This window comes from Podarcis tiliguerta (genome assembly GCF_965153285.1).
Source record: "Podarcis tiliguerta genome assembly, chromosome: 5".
Lineage (NCBI taxonomy): Eukaryota > Metazoa > Chordata > Lepidosauria > Squamata > Lacertidae > Podarcis > Podarcis tiliguerta.
In genome coordinates, this window is record NC_139538.1 from 46,663,738 (window position 1) to 46,682,812 (window position 19,075).

A 19,075-nucleotide genomic window follows, 5' to 3' on the forward strand; every position below is an offset into this window, starting at 1 on the left:
AAGTGAGAGTCATAAGAGGATTATAGGGAGAGTCAAATGAGGGCAAAACCATGACATGATTACAATGTAGCTTGACTCTGGTTATTTCTGTGTGCTTAAGTTACTTTTCTGATCTGCATGCCCTTCTCAAGGCTAACTAGCAGGCATGCTTTTTTACTTCCATGTAGAAATAAGAACTGCAGTAAGAATGCTGCTCTGTGCAAATGAGCAAGGAAACTTAATTTCAGTTACTGAGAGATCTGTCACCTTCTCAAGGTCAGATGCCATTCCAGTAAATTCCAGTATTGTACTGTAACATCTGGTCTTGTACAGCAGTTTCTGACCTGAAGGTTGATTGCTTGGAAAGATCCACAACATGTCTTGTGTTACTCAGGTTCTGGAGCTGGCTTCTTCCACTTAAGAACAAAATACAGTCGTACCTTGGAAGTCGAACAGAATCCATTCTGGAAGTCTGTTCAACTTCAAAATGTTCAACTTCCAAAGTGTGGCTTCTGATTGGCTGCAGGAAGCCAAAGCAACTTGAGTTAGATGAAGAGATGAATAAATGCCAGACAAGTATTGAGTCTAGGCAAATTATGATTGTATGTGTGGGGTTGGAGATAGATGTAGGAATTCAAATGGGGCAGGGAATAGCAGAAATAAACACAATCTCCCACAAAAAATTCTACTCACTTTCTATGCTCACTTTAAAAATCATCAGTTATGATTAATGTACACATACATTTTACTTCAAGGCCTTCAGTTTTGCTTTTGTTGAGTTTGCTGTATAGTTTATCATTCAAGAAAACAAAATGTCACATAATCTTGGGGTCCATTCACTTGTTTGAAGAGTGTCTCATAGGTAACAGTTACTATAATGCATCCATATTATTTAAAATGCATAGATTTAGATTGCAGTACAAATTGTTTAAGATCAGGTTTGATTTCTTGGCTTCATCAGACATCTGCAGTAGGGGAAAATATTTTGTATAGACTTGATGCTTGACAAAAAAAAAAAAAAGTGTTTACCTACAGTAGCATCCAAAGGAAAGGGGGAAAAAACACTTTCAGAAGTTGGTCATTTCCATAACTTGATTAATAATGAATTTCAAATGTGAATTTATCAAGTGATTACAAACCTATGTGTTTAATGCTTCATCTTGTTAGCTCTGGTAAGTGTTGCCAAAAGGAAGTAAAATAAAAACTATCAGTGTCTTCTTAAAAATACCCTTTATAATGCAGTTTTATTATAGTAATTTTAAATCCTTCCTTGATTTCTATACATGTAAGATAATAGTTGCTGGAAAGTGTTTTAGAGGGATTACTTGGACTTTTATTTCTACTAGGTTGTTTTGTTTTGTACTGAAATTGAACTCTTAAAAGAAGTCTGGACACTTTACTAAGATATTAAGACTTTGCTATGGTTACTTGATTGAATGCAGCCATGGGAATGTTGACAAAGCCAAGTTCAGGGGCGGATGTTTCATTTGCAGTGGAAGGTCACAGAATTATACAGAAGAGCTTTCACCAATGGGGGTGTGGAGCTGACATATCTTTGTATCACACCAAACTGTCCTGGCAAAATGTTTCTCAGCAGCCAAGGGACAGTTGATAATGGGAATATAGTGTTTCAAGTTATGATTATAAGCCTGACTCATTAACATTGCAATACAGGCAGTTGAATAAATCTTACAGAATGCCGGATATTTATTCCTTATAGTCTACTCATAAAAATAAGTCTGAAAGATTTGATAATAAATTGTTAAGCTGGGATAATTCTGGATATTAGGGTTCTACACTAAGATTCTTACTTGATGAATTATCTGGCTTTTAAGCTTCTGTGCAATTGCTTTAACTAATTGGGATATTATGAGTTTCTCAGTATATTTCATTTTTTGAGAATACTTCAGGATATGTTGCAATACTCTTTCTAGAAGGGAAGGTTGTTTTTATTTATTTTTCTCCTTTAATCATAATAGGGAAACAAGCAAGTGTGCCCTTAAACAGTCCCACTGATTTAATCTTCCGGTTAAAGATTGAAGCACTGCTTTACACAGGCCTCCTGTTAAGCCTGGAGTTGGGGGAGGGGGTTGAAAATTCTCCTGGCAGATCTGCTACACTTCCAAAGGCACTCACATAGCAATTGCTGGGAAAATCCTCTTCTTCCTTCCTCCAGGCTTAGATGGAGGGCTGGAACTTGTCTATTTCACTCTGTGCTTTGGAGGTATTCAGAATTCTTCTGAAGTAAAGCATGACGTGGACAGGCTGCAACTGTTCTCCTGCATTCAGAAAAGGAGATTGTTCTTAACCTTGCAGTGTATTTTAGAGGTACTCTGAGCACGTCTAAAGCTCAGTTTGTTGTCAGATAAGACCCCTACTTCTCCACCATTTAGGTAAGGACAGGAGCCTGACAATCACACATTTTGATTGTAGCTGCTAAGGCCAGTAAAGCTTGTGAATTTCACTATGTATGTATAAAATGTATTATTGTTCTCAGTGCAGGGCAGTAATGGTGTACTTAAATGAGATTTTCATAACTAAATTATTCCAATAGTACATTTTTATACATGGATTATAACTGATACTTGTTTATATATGAAATGTTGAATTTAATACTACTTCCGCAGGAGCTGTAATGCATTAGGAAAATTAACTGGTCATATAAAACAAATATTATTTTTTTAAAAGTGAGCTTTAGTTTTGTTTGAATGCACTTGCAAATTAGAAAATGAGTGGGTTGTGTGTTTTTTTTTAATGCCTGAATAGTCACTTCAGAAATAACCTCTTTCTCCTTTAAAACACCTTTATGCCTACTCTAAACTGCAGAGTACTTTTCCTAGTGGTCCTAAATTCCAGTGCTGGGAAGCAGGTGGCAGGACATTTTTGGGAGTTGATACAGATCCTACAAAGTCTATGCATTAGATGTTCATGTGTTTTGTTTCTGTCTTAGCAATGTGACTGAACTGTAGAGGTTTTATTCCTTAATGCTTTATTTTCAAGTAGCATCTGTGGTCCCTTTCCATTTATAGAAGAATCCTTTTCCGCTTATGTGTGGTTTTATAGAGCCTGGAAACTTTTTCTTCTTCCCCACCCCCTTCTTGTTGCAAATTGAATGCTTGGCATTAATTTATTAAGATTCCTTCAGCCAAATCTGTACTTACTGGCTTCAACCACACACAATCCATTGTACCCTGTTAAGGTACTTCCCCTGAATTTATGGCTCTTTGGGGAGTTTCTAGTATCAAGGAATCTTCAGTCAGCTGGAAACAATTGTATAATTAAGAGGCATTGAGTAGATAGAATGGTTCTACATAATTGAAGCAAGCAATGGCATGTTTGGCTATAGATGGTGTTTTCAGCAATTTATTTGTAGGCTTTACTTTTTCTTTTCCCTTAAGTGTCATTTCAAACTGAATCAGCATGGGTGCTTCCAGTAAGTTTATCCAATAGCAACCAGTTCCAGCCTTGCTCTCCAACTCCAACTGGAAGCATTGTATTCATCTCTTGGTAGGACTGAAGGTAGGAATAATAGTGGAAGCATTTTAAGAGAATCTGTTTCTGTTACATTGGTCATGAGAAAGACCACTTTTTGCAGTAATACTGTAAAATAGCAATCTTCTTTTAAAGCAAATATGGCAAAAAAAAAATATCTGGCTGTACATCTTTGTATCAGTTTTTTTGTTTTTTAACCTCAAAAACAGCAAACTGTAACACACATCTTTATTTAACTGGAATTGTTTATACTGCCCACTCTCTACACACGGGTAATATACACATATTACCCACCCTGTTTAAGTTTATTCAGGGCTGCATCATCTTCGAACTTAGAACTATCTGTTATTATTTTCACAAGGAAGGAAAAGTTTAACCATACAACTAACACATGCCTATTTCATTATTAATTTTGACTCTTGAATATTAGCTCAAGAAATATAGCCAAAGTTTCCTCTCTTTCAAACAATTAAAATAGTAATTATTTTTCAAAAAATGTTTTGAGCATTGCAGAAGTTTTTAGTTTTAGGATTTAAAAAATTGAAAGCAAGAGAATTCTATGGATGCTTATTTTACAATTCAGTCAATTAAGTGCCAGATTAAATAGTTTACTGTTTTCCATCTGATAGATAAAATGAACAGTATCATTATTCACAATGACTCATAAGTTGCTTAGACAGCCAAGTACTAGCTTTTCTTGGGAGTGACTCTTTAAAAGCCATTTGCAATTTCATCCAACTGGCAGGTCAGTATTACAAAACAGGCATGGCCGGTGTCAGGACAATAGATTGTTACAGCTTATATTAGTAATGCCTTAAATGCAAAATCTTTGAATCAAAACATGAGACATACATGTAGAGCAAAACTTTTTCAGCAGGGGACCGGTCTACTGTCCCTCAGACCTTGTGGGGGACCAGACTATATTTTGCGGGGGGGGGGGGTGAACGAATTCCTATGCCCCACAAATAACCCAGAGATGCATTTTAAATAAAAGGACACATTCTATTCGTGTAAAAACATGCTGATTCCCGGACTGTCCGTGGGCTAGATTAAGAAGGCGATTGGGCCGGATCCAGCCCCAGGGTCTTAGTTTGCCTACCCATGATGTAGAGTATGTTGCCTATGTTTGGAATGAGTCATTATTTGGTAGGAGTGGCTACCTTTGACCTGGACTTGGAATATTTCTTAACTTCATAATCAGTTAATGGCATTGGGGATGTCCAGACATTTATTTAATTTAATTCAGTATACAGTGGAACCTCTACTCATGTATGGAATCCATTCCGGAGGTCTGTTCATGAGTTGATCTGGGTCACTGGTTGAAGCGCTGTTCTATGAATGCCCATTTGGCCATGGCGCCATTCTGAGCATGTGCAGACGGCGGCAGCCACTTCTGCGTGTGCACGAACCGCGGCAAACCCGGTATTTACTTCCGGGTTTGCCGCGGTGCGAGTTGAATTGTTCGCAAGTAGGGGCGGTGGTAAGTCGAGGTTCTATTGTACTGACTTAACAAGGATGAGCTGTGCAGGGACTGCCAACAAACCTGAGTACAGCTTTGACCAAACTTTTTAGGTGAGACTTTGTATTTTAATATTCATTTATAGCCTTTTTTTTTTTTAACATAGTGGCATAATTTGCCACTGAATCCAAATTCAGTTAAAAAGGCTGACCATACTGACTGACTGTCACAGAACCAAAAGACCTGGTGTAGCATTTCCAGTCATATCCTCCAGCCCTGCAATTGACAGGTTTGTGTGCAGGCTACTAACTTTTATGGGCTTCTTTACAAGGCCATGTTAACTGATGTGCATGTGCACAAGAATTCAATTTGCAGAAGAATTAGTTGTTTAAAAATATTTTTCAAATGAAACTGAGTTAATTGGAAATATTTCATTAAACCCACAACAGAGGCTCATTTCTTTCCTACTAAAGACACGTGTACTTTTAGAAGTGTTGACAATGTGTCAAGCCATTTGTCTGTAACACTTCCTTGTATATAAACACCATTTGCTGGGGTGGATTTAATCTCCAATAGTATAGGGTGTGAGCACCTCTGTAATAAAATTCAGAGAAGACAATTATTGAAAGACAGATTGAAACCAGATGGGCAAGAATGGAAAGTGTGCATTCTGTATGCATTCTGTCTCCAAAAATGTCAGATTAGTGTGACTGTCTCAGAAGACAGGAAAAAGAGCTACAGTAGTAGTTGATATATTATGAGCACCTATCTTTGAATATCTGGTTTGAGACTACCCAGTTATTTTTTGCAATACTTTGTTTTTCCAATGTAGTGAATTCCGGTTTATTGGAAATGAGAAGCTTTTCTTGGAAAGAAGTGTCACTGCATGCACATTAATAATTATTATTTAACAACATTTTATGCAACAGTTTGAAATATTAACACTTGTAATTATCAATTGCTGTTTTAGATTTCTGTTATGAAGATTAAGTGTTTTGACTAGCATATGCTAGGAAGAGGCTCCACAGCTCTCTGCCCCTGGTGTCCCTTCTCTCTTAACTCTGTGTTGGAATTCTCACCATTTGATGTTTGGAAAGAGCTGTGGAATTGCCTAAAGGAGTTTTGGATGAGCTGCTGGGCAGAAGGGGGGGCGGGCGGGGAGAGAGAGACCAGACATTCTGCAACCCTGCATTAGAGTTTTCATCCTGGTCAAAAATTGTGCTTTAACTATAAATGAATATAGCGTTGTTATTTTTTTGTAGTATGTGAACGCTTGAATAAAACAATACAGAATAATGTGTGGGAACAGTACAACACGCTTTGTAGTGGAAGAAGTGTATGTTGAATGAGTGTTGTAATTTATATGTGAGTTGTGACCAAAGTAGAGTCTACCAGTGGATGGATGGCATGGTAGCTGAGGAGCAACCATATGTGAGAGCCCAGGAGTATTGAATGATTGTTTCCTGTGCTGGGAAAGCCTTCCCACACTAGTTCATGTGCTGGTTACTTCAAGACTGGTTTACTGCAGTGCACTCTATATGAGGCTTCCTTTGCACTTGATGTGGAAGCTGCAGTTAGTGTCAAATGCTTCAGCACGATTGCTGACAGGAGTGAGGCTGTGGTAGTAAATAGCACCAGTGCTCAAGTATCCACACTGGTTGACGATTCACTACCATCCCAGATTCACTGTGTTACTATTAGCATATAAAGCCCTTAACAATTTGGGACCGGTTTATGTACAAGATTGCCATACCCCACATCCATCTGTTTGACTGCTTTGGTCTGCAGAATTGACACTACAAAACCCGTTCCGCATTTGTAATACAGTGGTACCTCAGGTTACAGATGCTTCAGGTTACAGACTCTGCTTACCCAGAAATATTACCTCGGGTTAAGAACTTTGCTTCAGGATGAGAACAGAAATCGCGCAGCAGCGGTGCAGTGGCAGTGGGAGGCCCCATTAGCTAAAGTGGTGCTTCAGGTTAAGAACAGTTTCAGGTTAAGAACGGACCTCCAGAACGAATTAAGTACGTAACCAGAGGTACCACTGTAACTTGATCATTTGGTGTGGCAGCACCTGCCCTTTGGAGCTCTCTGCATATTGAGATCAAGCAGGCACCTTCTCTGTACTCTTTTTAGCACTTCTTAAAAACTTTATTATTTAGACAAGCCTACCTAGATGCTTAGAAAGTAGAGACAATTTTAATCTGTTTTAGTATTTTAACTTTTGTATGTTTTAAGGTAAGGTTTTAATTTTTTCTTGATTTTCTTGTTTTATCTTTTTGTAAAGTGCTTTGAAGGTTTCTTTAACAGTGAAACAATAAATTTTATGAAAATAAATAAACTGTGTGTGTGTACACACACACACCAAAAAAATTACTTCTGTAATACATGCATGTAATGAAGTTATACTAGTATTCATCCTCATTATTAACGAGAAGCTATAATAATAAAACCTGTCTTGCCTTTCTTCTGTATTGCACTGAGAGAGAGAGAAAATCTGTGTACATATTATAGCAATGCAAACAGGTGTTCAGACAACTGAAAGTAGTAACATTTCTCTAGTTAGTACTTTGTACACTAGCATGCTCCCTTTCACCATCAGCTAATTTAAGCGGAGCTCACCTTTCCCTGAAAGGAGAAGCTGTAATAATTTTTGCCAGCCCAGTTTTTCCTTTCTTACTCTGGGAACAGACAGCCCTTACCAGGGAGAGCAACCACACCCATAATGAATGCCTCCTTCTCTTGTGGTGTACACACTTAGAACTGCTTTTAGTTGATCTCGGGCAAGGCAAAAGTAAATAAACCAGACTTGGAAGTCTCCTACCCTTTCCTCTTGTACTGGTTGCTAGTGGAAGGGTGAATAAAGTTTCTCTACTTTTGGAATGGGTCCTCTAGTCAAGCTAGAAAGAAAGACATTTCAATCTCTCTTTGAATTATCATGAACATGTATTGCTCATCTAACAAAAGAGTCCTCAACTTTGGAATTGCTCAAAAACTGCTGGATCCATAGGAATCAAGGAAAACTAAACTTGCAAATCAAAACTAAAAAATAAGATTATCAGGATACACTGTTACTGTGAGAGCAGAGATGTCTGTCAAACCCTCAACCCCTGGAGTATTCATTCAGAGATAAAGTAAATAGGAATGGAGTGTTGCTTAGACATAATGTTTTACTTTCATATTATGTGCTTGCTGATGGAAAATATTCCAAGAGATGAGGAATTAATCTCTATAAAAAAGCCTTTTTCATGTTCTTAGTGGTTTGGTTCAGTCTTCTGCTTAACATCAAAGACTCACGTCAGACACATAGGCCATTTATTTCTAGCAATAACATCTAAAAGGCAAAGTGCAGTTCAAACATTAGACGTGGGTGCTGATGAATCAATCATCTTTTACCCCGGCTTGGTCTGTCTCTCTCCTAACTAGATGGCTAAAATGGATTGATACTTTCAACTTTTGCCTTTGTTCATTTAAAAAGAGGTTTCCCTCCCCATTCTCATGAAAGTGCTGCATTGGCATATTTGAAGTTGTAGCTGTTTTCATAGTTAGACCCATTAGGCTGCATACTTGGTCTTGCCCACCGGTGTGTATTATACTGGTCAAGTAGAATCCTTTTTCAGTTAACAAACCTGTTTTTAGTTTCTAGACTGTAAGACAATGCACAAGTGATGGGGTGCAGGTGTCTGAGGTGTCATGGGCAAGGAAAATTGAAACATATTACTTTGAATCCACCCAATTTGTTATGTGAATCGCAGCAAGCCCTGTTGTCTCTGCAATGATGCAAGAGGATATTGAGGCCATGCCTTCGGGTCATGCTTTCATTGTTGTTGTTGTTTAGAAGCTGGGAAAGAGTTGGAATCCTAGGACATCTGGAAAGACCACAGGTACTCCACCTCTTTCTTGCAGGGTCATTGTAAACTCCGTAATAAGATAATGAACATGAAGCTTTTCATATATTTAAAATTGTAATATATATGTTGCACACTTGTGCATAAGCAGAGATAACAATATACAAATTGCTGTCCTGTTTGAACAGATTTTTCTAATTTGCATCCATATTAAGACCAGGATCTATATTATTTGGCATTTTGGGCAAATTGTACTGTATCAAGAGACAATTTGTGCTGTTATGCTAATCTGCTTAGTTGTTGGAAATCAAGTGGACATTTAATATCTAAAAATAGATGATTGGAGGTCATCAGCTTGAATGTGCATTCACATTCTCAAACTATCCCGCTATGTAAATGGAATAGTATCCTGAGAAAAGCCCTGGCAAATAGCTGCACACGTGGCTTAGTCTTGAACTGTTGATCTGTTCTCTCAGCCACTCTTCTGGAAATAGAATGTTATCACCAACATTGTCAGGTTCCTTAGGAATGTGTGAATGAATAGGATTCATCCCACCCACACAATGTTAGCACTGAGGTTAGTGTGCAAATACAAAAACTTGAAATTAGGTTTGGAATGCAATTCATCTGGAGTGGAAATAGCCATGCATTTTATTTTGTTTAGAAAGGCTTTATTTAAACCATTGTAAAACACTTCAGACCGCATTTCCATTACTACTTCCACTGAAACGAACTGAGATTATTATTTCACCATTCAGTTCTGCTAAGTTCCCTATCATGACTCCAGCACTTTCCCTTTTGCCCTCTTTGTGCTGGGTTCTGCTTCTGAGCACCAAGTATATATACCCATATATACAGAGTATATACATGTAGATGCTGCTATACTTCTGACAGATCTGCTGGTTGTTGCTGGAGCCCCAGCATTCCTGCCTTCTTGAGAGGCCTATCCCAGAAACTGAAAATGTAGAATTTAGTGGTCCTGTAGCAGACCATCTTACCGTCTCTTAAAGTAAAAGAACCTCAAATATTGAGAAGAAGTGATTTTCTATGATGTGTTGTGCTGTGTTACAGTATAGTAAAGATGCCTGTTTATTCCTCCTTTGGACAGTCTTATGGGTTGCTTTAATACAGGGGTGGTTAATTTTTTTCTATCTGAGAGCCACATTGCCCCATGTTGAACCCTCAGTGGTGGGTGGGATGAAATGTAAAAATGAGTATGGCAAAAATAAACACACAAATTTGGGGAGCTTGGAGGAACCATAAAAAAACTTTGGACACCACAGCAGGGCATGCATAGGAACAATTTTTCTGGGGGGGGGGGAACCCTCAGATTCTAAAAACTTTTTTAAAAGAACAAAAATATGATAGGTACAAATCTGTTGAGGAGCCTTTGTTAGCTACCCCAGTTTAAAACCTGTAATATTGAGAAATTACATATCATACTTAGGACAGAAGCATGTTTTGGTGGTGAATTAGCATAAGCAGTTGCACCAATCTTTGTAGGACAAAAATTCTGTTTTCTGATGTGATACACACACACACACAGTGCTTTTTTTTCTTTAAAAAATGTTTAGGAGTACTCTCATTTTGACTCAAGAAAATCACCATTTTATAGTTCAAATCAGGAAAAATAAATACAGTAAATGGACAAAAGTACAAAGATTCACAAAATGTTTAAGGGTATGCATCGCCCTGCATCCCCCCAGAAAAAAAGCACTGTATATATGGGTCATATATAAAAGCTTTTTTATCTTCTACCTCTAAAAAACAACAGGAGGAATAGCAGTATCACCATCTTCTATAATGTTTTTATCCAATCCTTGTTTGAAATAGTAACACTGTAGAAACATTTTGGTTGTCCATCCCCGCCCCCCCCTCCCCGTCCCCCACCATATAGGAACTTTCACACTTGCCCCCTTCCTACCTCTTGCTAATGATGTTCAAAGGCTCTTGTAATGGGAATTAGACTTTTTTCCCTTTGGTTTTCCTGAGAGTGATCTTGTATCAGTTACAGATGCTCATTTTTGTTTTGGATTGGGAAGGTGTGCATTAATTTAACTAAAGGAAAGGCTGTTTTCTCTACAAATTTATGTAGTTTAATACAATTTCTGGAAGAGTTAAATGAATCTCATCTAAGTCATATATTTAGTTGAGCTGATGAACTGTAAGAATTGTCATTGTTTGGCGAGAAGTCCAGTGACTTTAACAACTTACAGAATGTCTCAGGAGAATGCTTGTGGTTGCAAGAATGGAATATTCAGTTACATAATCAAGTTATTGTTCATGCCGGCTCAGCTAACTTAAAATGATGAAGAGGTCTGTTTTGCATTCAGGGAAAGGTGAACAGCTTGCAGTTATCTCACTGAACAAACTTGCGTGTAACTTCTATAACCATGCTATTTTGAAGCTAAGCTATCCTGGGAAGGATAATTTCTGAACTTTTGGCTCTACTTGTGAATAATGACCAATGATAGATTAAAGGAGCAAAAGTTGCTGCAAGCTGATAAGGATGTCTCTTCTGCTACAGAAAATTTATAGTGGAAGAAATTCTCATTAGCCAAGTGTAGCCTGAAGTTGAGAGTCTGGATTGAAAACTGGATCCCACCCCGCACCACACCCCCGCCTGAAACACAATTGTTACACAGGTTAATTAGCATTTGAGCATCTCATGATTATTTTCTTGCTTTTACTTTACATTCTCTACTTATCTTGAGTTTGTGTAGAATTTGTTCTTTTCTTCTTGCATTCTTTTGATGTATATATTGTGTTAATATTGAAAATTTCTGTTTTTTTAAATTGTGAAAGATAATAAAACTGAATAGCTTTGTAAATAGATAGATAGATAGATAGATAGATAGATAGATATAGATTCTGTATAAGGCTACTACTTTCTTGCCTCAGCCCCATCTATTTTATAATGGGTAGGTTTTCCCCAAAAGGAAGAAAGAATTCCCAGAAACAGATGAAATGTCAACAGAAAAGTTTGAACAATTATTTAGTTGAAAATATCAGTAAAAATACTGGTAGTAGTCACATCTACTTAGTTTTTTCTAAGTTAATGTAAATGAACAAATCATCCGGCAATGGGTGGCTTGACAAAAATAATTTTCTAAATCAGTATTCCTTGTTGGTTCTGAATCTCTTTCATCTCTAGATGGTAGTACCCTTCTCTGTATGAGAACAGAGAAACAATTGCAGTTTGAATCTGAGCAGCGAACAGAGTGCTAGCTGGAGTTGGCTAAAACAGAAGCATCACCTGCATTTGCTCTGCCCTTGGTAATAGTGAGCATTTGGATCCCTCTCCTTTCTCCACATCCTCATGCAGTGAATCTCACATGGCAGCAATGCCCATCTGGTGCACACCTTTATTTGAGTTTCATATCTACTGGTTAATCTGCTGTCAATGTAGTCTGCTGAGTTCACAGGATGTTGACAATCTAGTGCAGATATAGCATATAGAGAAAAAGAGACTGGACAATATAGTACTACTGCAAAAAAATGGAACATATATCAAAGCAATTAGTAGAACAACATAATGCAATGTATAGCACTCACCTTTTAACACTATGTAGGTGGGCTGCTGATTACCAAACACTACTTGTGATGATTTGATACATTTATCGTCATGACTAATGGGCAGACTATTTGCTTTTGTAGCCATAGTAATACTATAATAACCTGTAGGTTGTTAATTATTTTAAGGAATCTAATTTGAAAAATGAATGTGCATTGGTAAATGAATAGTTGGCCTTGAAAATTTGGTATGAATGTATTTCTCTATCCCCTTCCCAGTCATTGGGTGGCAAAACTTGGGATTTTCCATCTGTAAAATGAGAGCAATTATACTCCCTTTTAAATGTTGGTAGCAAATGAAGATAAAGTACCTTGCCATATAAGTCATTTGTACAAATGAAATTATTATTTATACAAATGTAATTACCAGTAAGACTTTTGCCTCATGTTCTGCACCAAGGAAGCCACTTTTGAAATTAAGAAGATAAAACACAGAGATCTGTCTCTTGAAGAAAAAGTAATAGGTCTTTTGGTTCCAGGTAGATATGTTTGACAAAGAACAAGTGTGCCTTTTGAAACCAAAGGATTTTTTTTTTTACAGTTAGAAGCACTTTGAATCAGCTTCCCTTTTTGACTGAACACTTGGAAAGAACTTGACAGCTGTTAAGGCAAGTAGAGTTAAGTCTGAGTATTAGGTCTGAAATGAAATAACTCTGCAGTTTGTTAAAATAACGTATAGTTGATTCCAAAAGTTTAGAGTAAGCAGCTAAAGAATTATCTTAAACTAATCTTAAAATCTGTTATAAAATCCTCCTATAATCTCAAACATTTTTCTGTCCAGCTGCCAAAATCTTAGCCCTTAATTAGGCAAACTTCTAAGAAAGGATTGGAAACTTTGCCTGATGCTGAACTGTTGTTGTTGTTATTATTTATAAAATTTCTATATTGCCGTTCATCCGAAGATCATAGGGGAGTTTACAATATAAAAACACAAAAATACATACCATAATAACAAACAAAACAATACCCATCCCCCAGTTTAAAAGGACATAGATTATTTAATTATCCAAAGGCGAGGGAGAAGAGTAATGTTTTTACCCAACGCCTAAAGATAAGTAACAAATGTGCCAGGAAAGCCTCACCAGATGGATACCATGGTTGATAGTATTGAAAGCCACCAAGAGGTTGAGGAGAATTTACAGCAGCCGCAGATCTGGGGGCCTGGCTGATGGAATAACCACAATTTCCCAGGTTGGAGGAGGGACTGGCACATGGCAGTCACTCACTGTGCCGTGTGCTTTTTACCCAGCCTCCCCCACCATACTGCAATTCCCCCCCCCCCCCCGCTCTCTCCAGCTCCTCTTCTCCCAGGCACATCTCCCCTCCCTCAATAAAAACAAACAACAGTTAGAAAAGTTGTAGCAGTGGCCCTGTCTCTGCTTTGTAGCTGGTGCTGCAGCCAGAAGATGTACCGGTAAATTGGCTATAGGTGTGGAAGTCACAGGACTACTGCTGTCACCTTCTGGTGCCAGATTGCTGGATGGTGAGAGGCTCAGCAGGTGCAAGCTGTAGGATTATGCTTTCTTTTCTGTTCACAATAGCAAGAAAAATGTAACTGGGTGTGTTGAGTCAATCAGATTTATGATGGTGAGCTTACTTATCCTGAAAGTAAGCATCAGTGAACTTTGTTCACAGTAGACACATATAGGATTGCCCTACACAGTTTAGGTAGAATAAAGGCTATACAATATTTTTGATTATCATGGCACATAGTAGAATAAATGTTTAATACTGACATGAGCTGAAAGACTGTGGAAAAGAAAACACAAAGCATTTATTTTATTTATATTAAAATTGCTATTTAAAAAAACCACACTAAGGCACACTTCATTGTGATGGATTCCCAAGTGCTGTACATTGTACAACTAATGTGTGCTCATCACTAAAGGCAGCTTACAACAATTGAATTTGTAATATTGTTATAAAACCACAATATAAAAAATGCAGATGTTGCGCCTTTGTTTTGTTTTGTTTATAGGTGTGATAAAGTAGAAATATGTTAAACCTGATTGTTGAATCCCGCCCCACACACAATGTTTTCATGTTTTAGTATAGCTTTATTCTGACTGGAGTTTCCCACTTCCTTCTTCCTCTACCCTCTCCCAGAAAACAGATGCAGTTAAAAAACACACCACCTCATACAATGGTAGAGTTGGAAGGGACCCCAAGGGTCATCTAGTCCAACCCCCTGTGGTGCAGGATTCTCACCTGAAACATCCAGGACAGGTGGCCATCCAACCTCTGCTTTAAAACCCTCAAGGAATGAGAGCCCACCACCTTCCAAGAGAGCCCATTTCACTGTTGAACAGCTCTTACTGTCAGAAAGTTCTTTCTGGTCTTGCCTCTTAAAAAACTTTCTATATGTGAAATGGTTTTTAAAAATTAAAACTTGGACAGGTTTTTAAATGTTTGAGACAATTCAAATTACATGGAATGTGGTAATGATTTGGTGGAGACTTTTTAAATGTTATATCCTCATATTCTGATTCCAAATTAAAATTATGCATTTGGCTTAGTTCCTAAATATACATCAATAGTGTGCTTAAATTTCATGTTGGGGCTTTTTGCCATTGGAATATTTTATCCAGCTGAAATTTAAGGTGTTTGCTTGTTTGAATATGTAGACCCCCTTATGAGAAGGCAAACTGGGTGAATGATGACTGGATGGAATATATTACTTTGAAATAGTCTTTCTTTTGCCAGACCTTTATTAGGCATTACAGATATAATACAGAATAGTATTAAACTAGTAATTACTGGAGATTTGAAGATAGGACTGCCCCAAAACGATATAGTAACATATTGATTTCTAGCACTTTGGTGATCTGGAACAAAAGCAGCAATGCCTTTTAAAGTTGTATCATAGATCAGTTAATCAATAGAAAGGGTCTTAAGTAGTTCAGGACACATACTGCAGCTGTCCAACAATTTTCTTCTTTTTTCCTGACCTTATACCATAAAGGAGTAATTGCATGGTTACTTGATTTCTAGAACATGTACACTAACCAGGTGCTCTACACATGTCAAAGTGTCCTAGACTCTGCGTAGACTAACAGTCTAAAAAAACAGGACACACAAGGGGAGGGGAGGGCCAATGGCAGAGCAAGGAAAATATGGTGTTAACAAGCATTAATATCTAGTCGGTGCCAGGCTTGATCTGTCTTTGCTAGTGTTTTTGCTTGCATGGCTATAAAGCAAGCACTCAAAAGCTAGAGCAAGTCCGAGAGCAAGCCACTTGCTCTACTAAATGGGAATATTCTGTTGACTTCAGTTGAGTTGATTGCATATTCTCTTCAACTATATATTTTGAAAAGTGGGTTGTCTGCCTGTTTGTTTTCTAAATGTTTGAATACCTATCAAGATATTGTTGTGAAACTTGGCATGATGATTCCCGAGTAGGGTGGCAGACCTTGTTGCCATTTGGACACTGGGTGCCATTTTCAGGCACAATGGTTCCTGAGGTTGGGATGGGGGTCAATGTTTGGACACCATATGCCATTTTGAATAAAGATGAAACATGACTTTGGTGTGACTTCATGCAATTTTTGGTGTGTTGGGTACAAACTCACAAAACTATACATTAAAAAAACCCACTATTATTGTTATTTTTTACTAAAAAGTAAGCAATGGACACTCCCCACTAGTATCCTGTATGTGAGCTAAGACAGAATTGTTTGGACCTAAGCATGGAAATGTAGCTGTGGCCTATGTAACTGATAAATTACTACAAGAAAAGCTTTGTTTTTAAAGTGAAAATGTGTCATAAGAATTATCATGCAAGTCTCTCCTGTGTTAACTTTTCATTTTCATCAAGATGCTTGAGACTCGTCTGGCTGTTGAGAATTTTTGTAAAATTATTTTATACTTCTTGCATTCTATGTGCTTAAGGCTTTGGCAATATTTAGGGATGGAAGAATTGTTGCGTTATTGTCAGTTGTTTCCAATGAGGAAATCACTGCTTGGTAAAGCTGTTTGCATTCCTGTGGCCTGTGGTATAAGGAAATATCATGCTATAAAAATTCCCAATTATTTCCCTAAGGATCTCTTTTCTAAATCCTTTGATGCCTTGGGGGTGGGAGTTGGAAATGAAGTAGAAAACACATAAATCTAGTTTCTAAGCTATTAGTATGCAACCTCAAGCTTTGTTAACATATTCTAGTTTTATCTTTATTTTTATAACCCAAGGTCATGAATTGTACCAGAGATGCTTCCCTTAATTTCATCAAACATTATAAGCTTATAACTGTGAGAGAATATTTTTTACTTCAGAAAAAAGCATGCCGTGCAACTTTGAATGTACTGTACTGTGACTCCTTTGATACATGGTTACTTTTGTACGTTAGAGACAGTGAGAACACTCTGTCCAGTTCAGGGCACCACAATTGAAGAAGCATATTGAAAGCTTGTGGTGTGCAGAGGAGGGTGACAAAGATGATAAAGGGTCTGGAAACCAAGTCTTATGGGGAACTGTTGAGGGAATTGAGTATGCTTAGCTTGGTAAAGAGACTGAGAGAAGATATGAAAGCAATCTTCAAATTCTAAATGGCTGACGCTTATGAAGCAAGCTTGCTTTCTCCTGCTCCATGGCTAGGACCCAAACCAGGGGTTTCACATTACAAGGAAGGGGGTTCTGACTAAATATCAGGAAGAACTTCCTGACAGTCTGATATTGCAAAACAGCAGTAAGATTGAGACAGCAAGTTATGGTTTGCATTATCATTCCATAATGGGCTTAGGAGATAGAAAGACTTCTCCCTTCCACAGGGACTCTACACAATTTTTGCTGTTCTTTTTCTGTTAATGGTGTTAAGCAAAAATGAATCAAAAATAGTGCCCACATTTCCCGTACCATTCTCTAGCAGCAAATTTGGGTATTTCTGGACATAAGTCTTCAAAAATTGGTGCACTCATTCTGTTTTGTAGAGAAATAAATTCAACATCACACTATGTCAAGTGTTTCATTAGAGCAAGCATTTCAGTCAGACCACTGACAGCTTGATCCCCACTCCTCTTGTGTACTGTTCTGGGGAGTCTCCTGAACTCCCCCTCCAATTTCAGGGGATGCAGGGGGAAGTCCTTTTGCACAAGTCCTTGTGTGGGCATCCACTGACAGGACTCATTAGTTGGATCCCACCCAATGTCATATTTATTTTTAAAGCTTAAATCAGTACAGGTGGCAGCAGAGATTTTATTTCGGGTTGCTTCGTGGTAATTGCTATTTCCCTCTATGCTATATTGTTCTGTGACGGGAGCGGGGAGGACTGCGAGTGGGGGTGGACATAATTTTCCACAGAATGTGTCAGAATGAATGCTATGGCCAGGCTATTTTGTGGGGGCAAATGGCGGCCACCAGGACAAAGCCTGCAAAAGTACCGTTCTCTGCATGTGCTATAAAATGAATGGGAGGGGTTGGACTTTGCTTCTCTTTGGACAGGCCATTTGCAGAAACCGTACAAACCTGTTGTGCTGCTTCTGCCTTCTGCAAAGTCAGAATGGTGAGAGATTCGACTGTTTCCTCCTCAGGGTTCTTTGCAGTTTATGAAAAACTTCAGGAGGAGAGGAGATTACCGTCTTGGTGTCCTGCTAATTTGATTTGAGAAGTATTGGCAATTAGAACTCGATGGCAAATTGATTTTACGGTGCTTTTTGAATGTCCAGTTAGGCACTATCTAACCTTACTTTCTAAGAGCAATTTTGATTTGTAATCAAAGATTCGTAAAAAACAAGCTTCATATAAACATTGGCTAGAATCCATTAGATTGTTAAACGTGCTGAAGTCCTTTTGATTTCAGTTGTCCATCCCTCTTGCAGCCAATTTTGAGGAACCGGAGGAGTTGAGTTCACTTTCCTGAACACTTGGTTGGTTTGTTTTTTTTAAAAAAAAAAAGTCAACAAGTACAGTGTTTTGAGTGGCTGTATTTGCTCATGTAAAGTTATACTGAAATTTACAATCTGTGCAAGTTCTGTCTGGAGCTGACATGCTTTGCTTTATTTTTGTTTGCAGGTCAGAAGGGAGAGAGAACTGTGAAAATAACATCCAGGTAACAAATGTGATTTTGTGGAAATTAATAGCAAGAAAATGAATATATTTTTTTTGCTGGATGATTAAGAATAAGATTGTACCATTAACAAAGATTGATAGTACTTCTGAAAATTATTGGTGAATTTAACGCCAACTCTATATGGATATTGGTGGGGGGGTTTTCCATAATTTATTAAGTTTTCAATTTTACATTTCAAAAAAGTTTTTTGGAAACTTTAAAAGATCCAATGACTTCCATTCTTCTCCTTCCATGGTTCATTCTTCATATCATACATTCCTGCATATTTTACTATAACCATTCAAATCAGTTTTCCACTTTTAAATCACTCAAATATTATTTACAGTGTTTAATTTAACTTAATGCTGCCAGTGTTTCCAGCTGAGTACAGTTATTTTCCATATATACAATAAACGTTTTCCACTCTTCTTTAATTATATGTTCTTCTTGCTCTCACACTATTGCTCTTCTCCAAAGCTTTTAATTTTTCTAATGCTTTGGGAACACTCTCCAAAGGTTGTCCTAATGTCAACAACACATCTTCAGCAAATCCCCTTAATTTATAGATTCTACGTCCCACCTCAATACCTTTAATTTCCCTATTTCACCTTATATTCTGAAGCAATATTTCAAACTCATAATAAACAGTGGAGATGGGGACAGCCTTGTCTCATTCCTTT

The 19,075-nt window shown here is 37.7% G+C and overlaps 1 protein-coding gene across 26 annotated transcripts in view; it reads left to right on the forward strand.

Moving 5' to 3' along the window:
• ADD3 (adducin 3) overlaps positions 1 to 19,075 on the forward strand; it is a 93,894-nt gene that overhangs the window by 19,268 nt on the left and 55,551 nt on the right. For 25 of the 26 annotated variants that reach the window (XM_083441651.1, XM_083441638.1, XM_083441666.1 and 22 more), the window contains one exon: positions 18,359 to 18,395. The exons of the other annotated variant lie outside the window; for it this stretch is intronic. The gene's annotated coding sequence lies outside the window, so the exon portion shown is untranslated. The remainder of the gene's footprint in view (positions 1 to 18,358; positions 18,396 to 19,075) is intronic. 26 annotated transcript variants of the gene reach the window in all.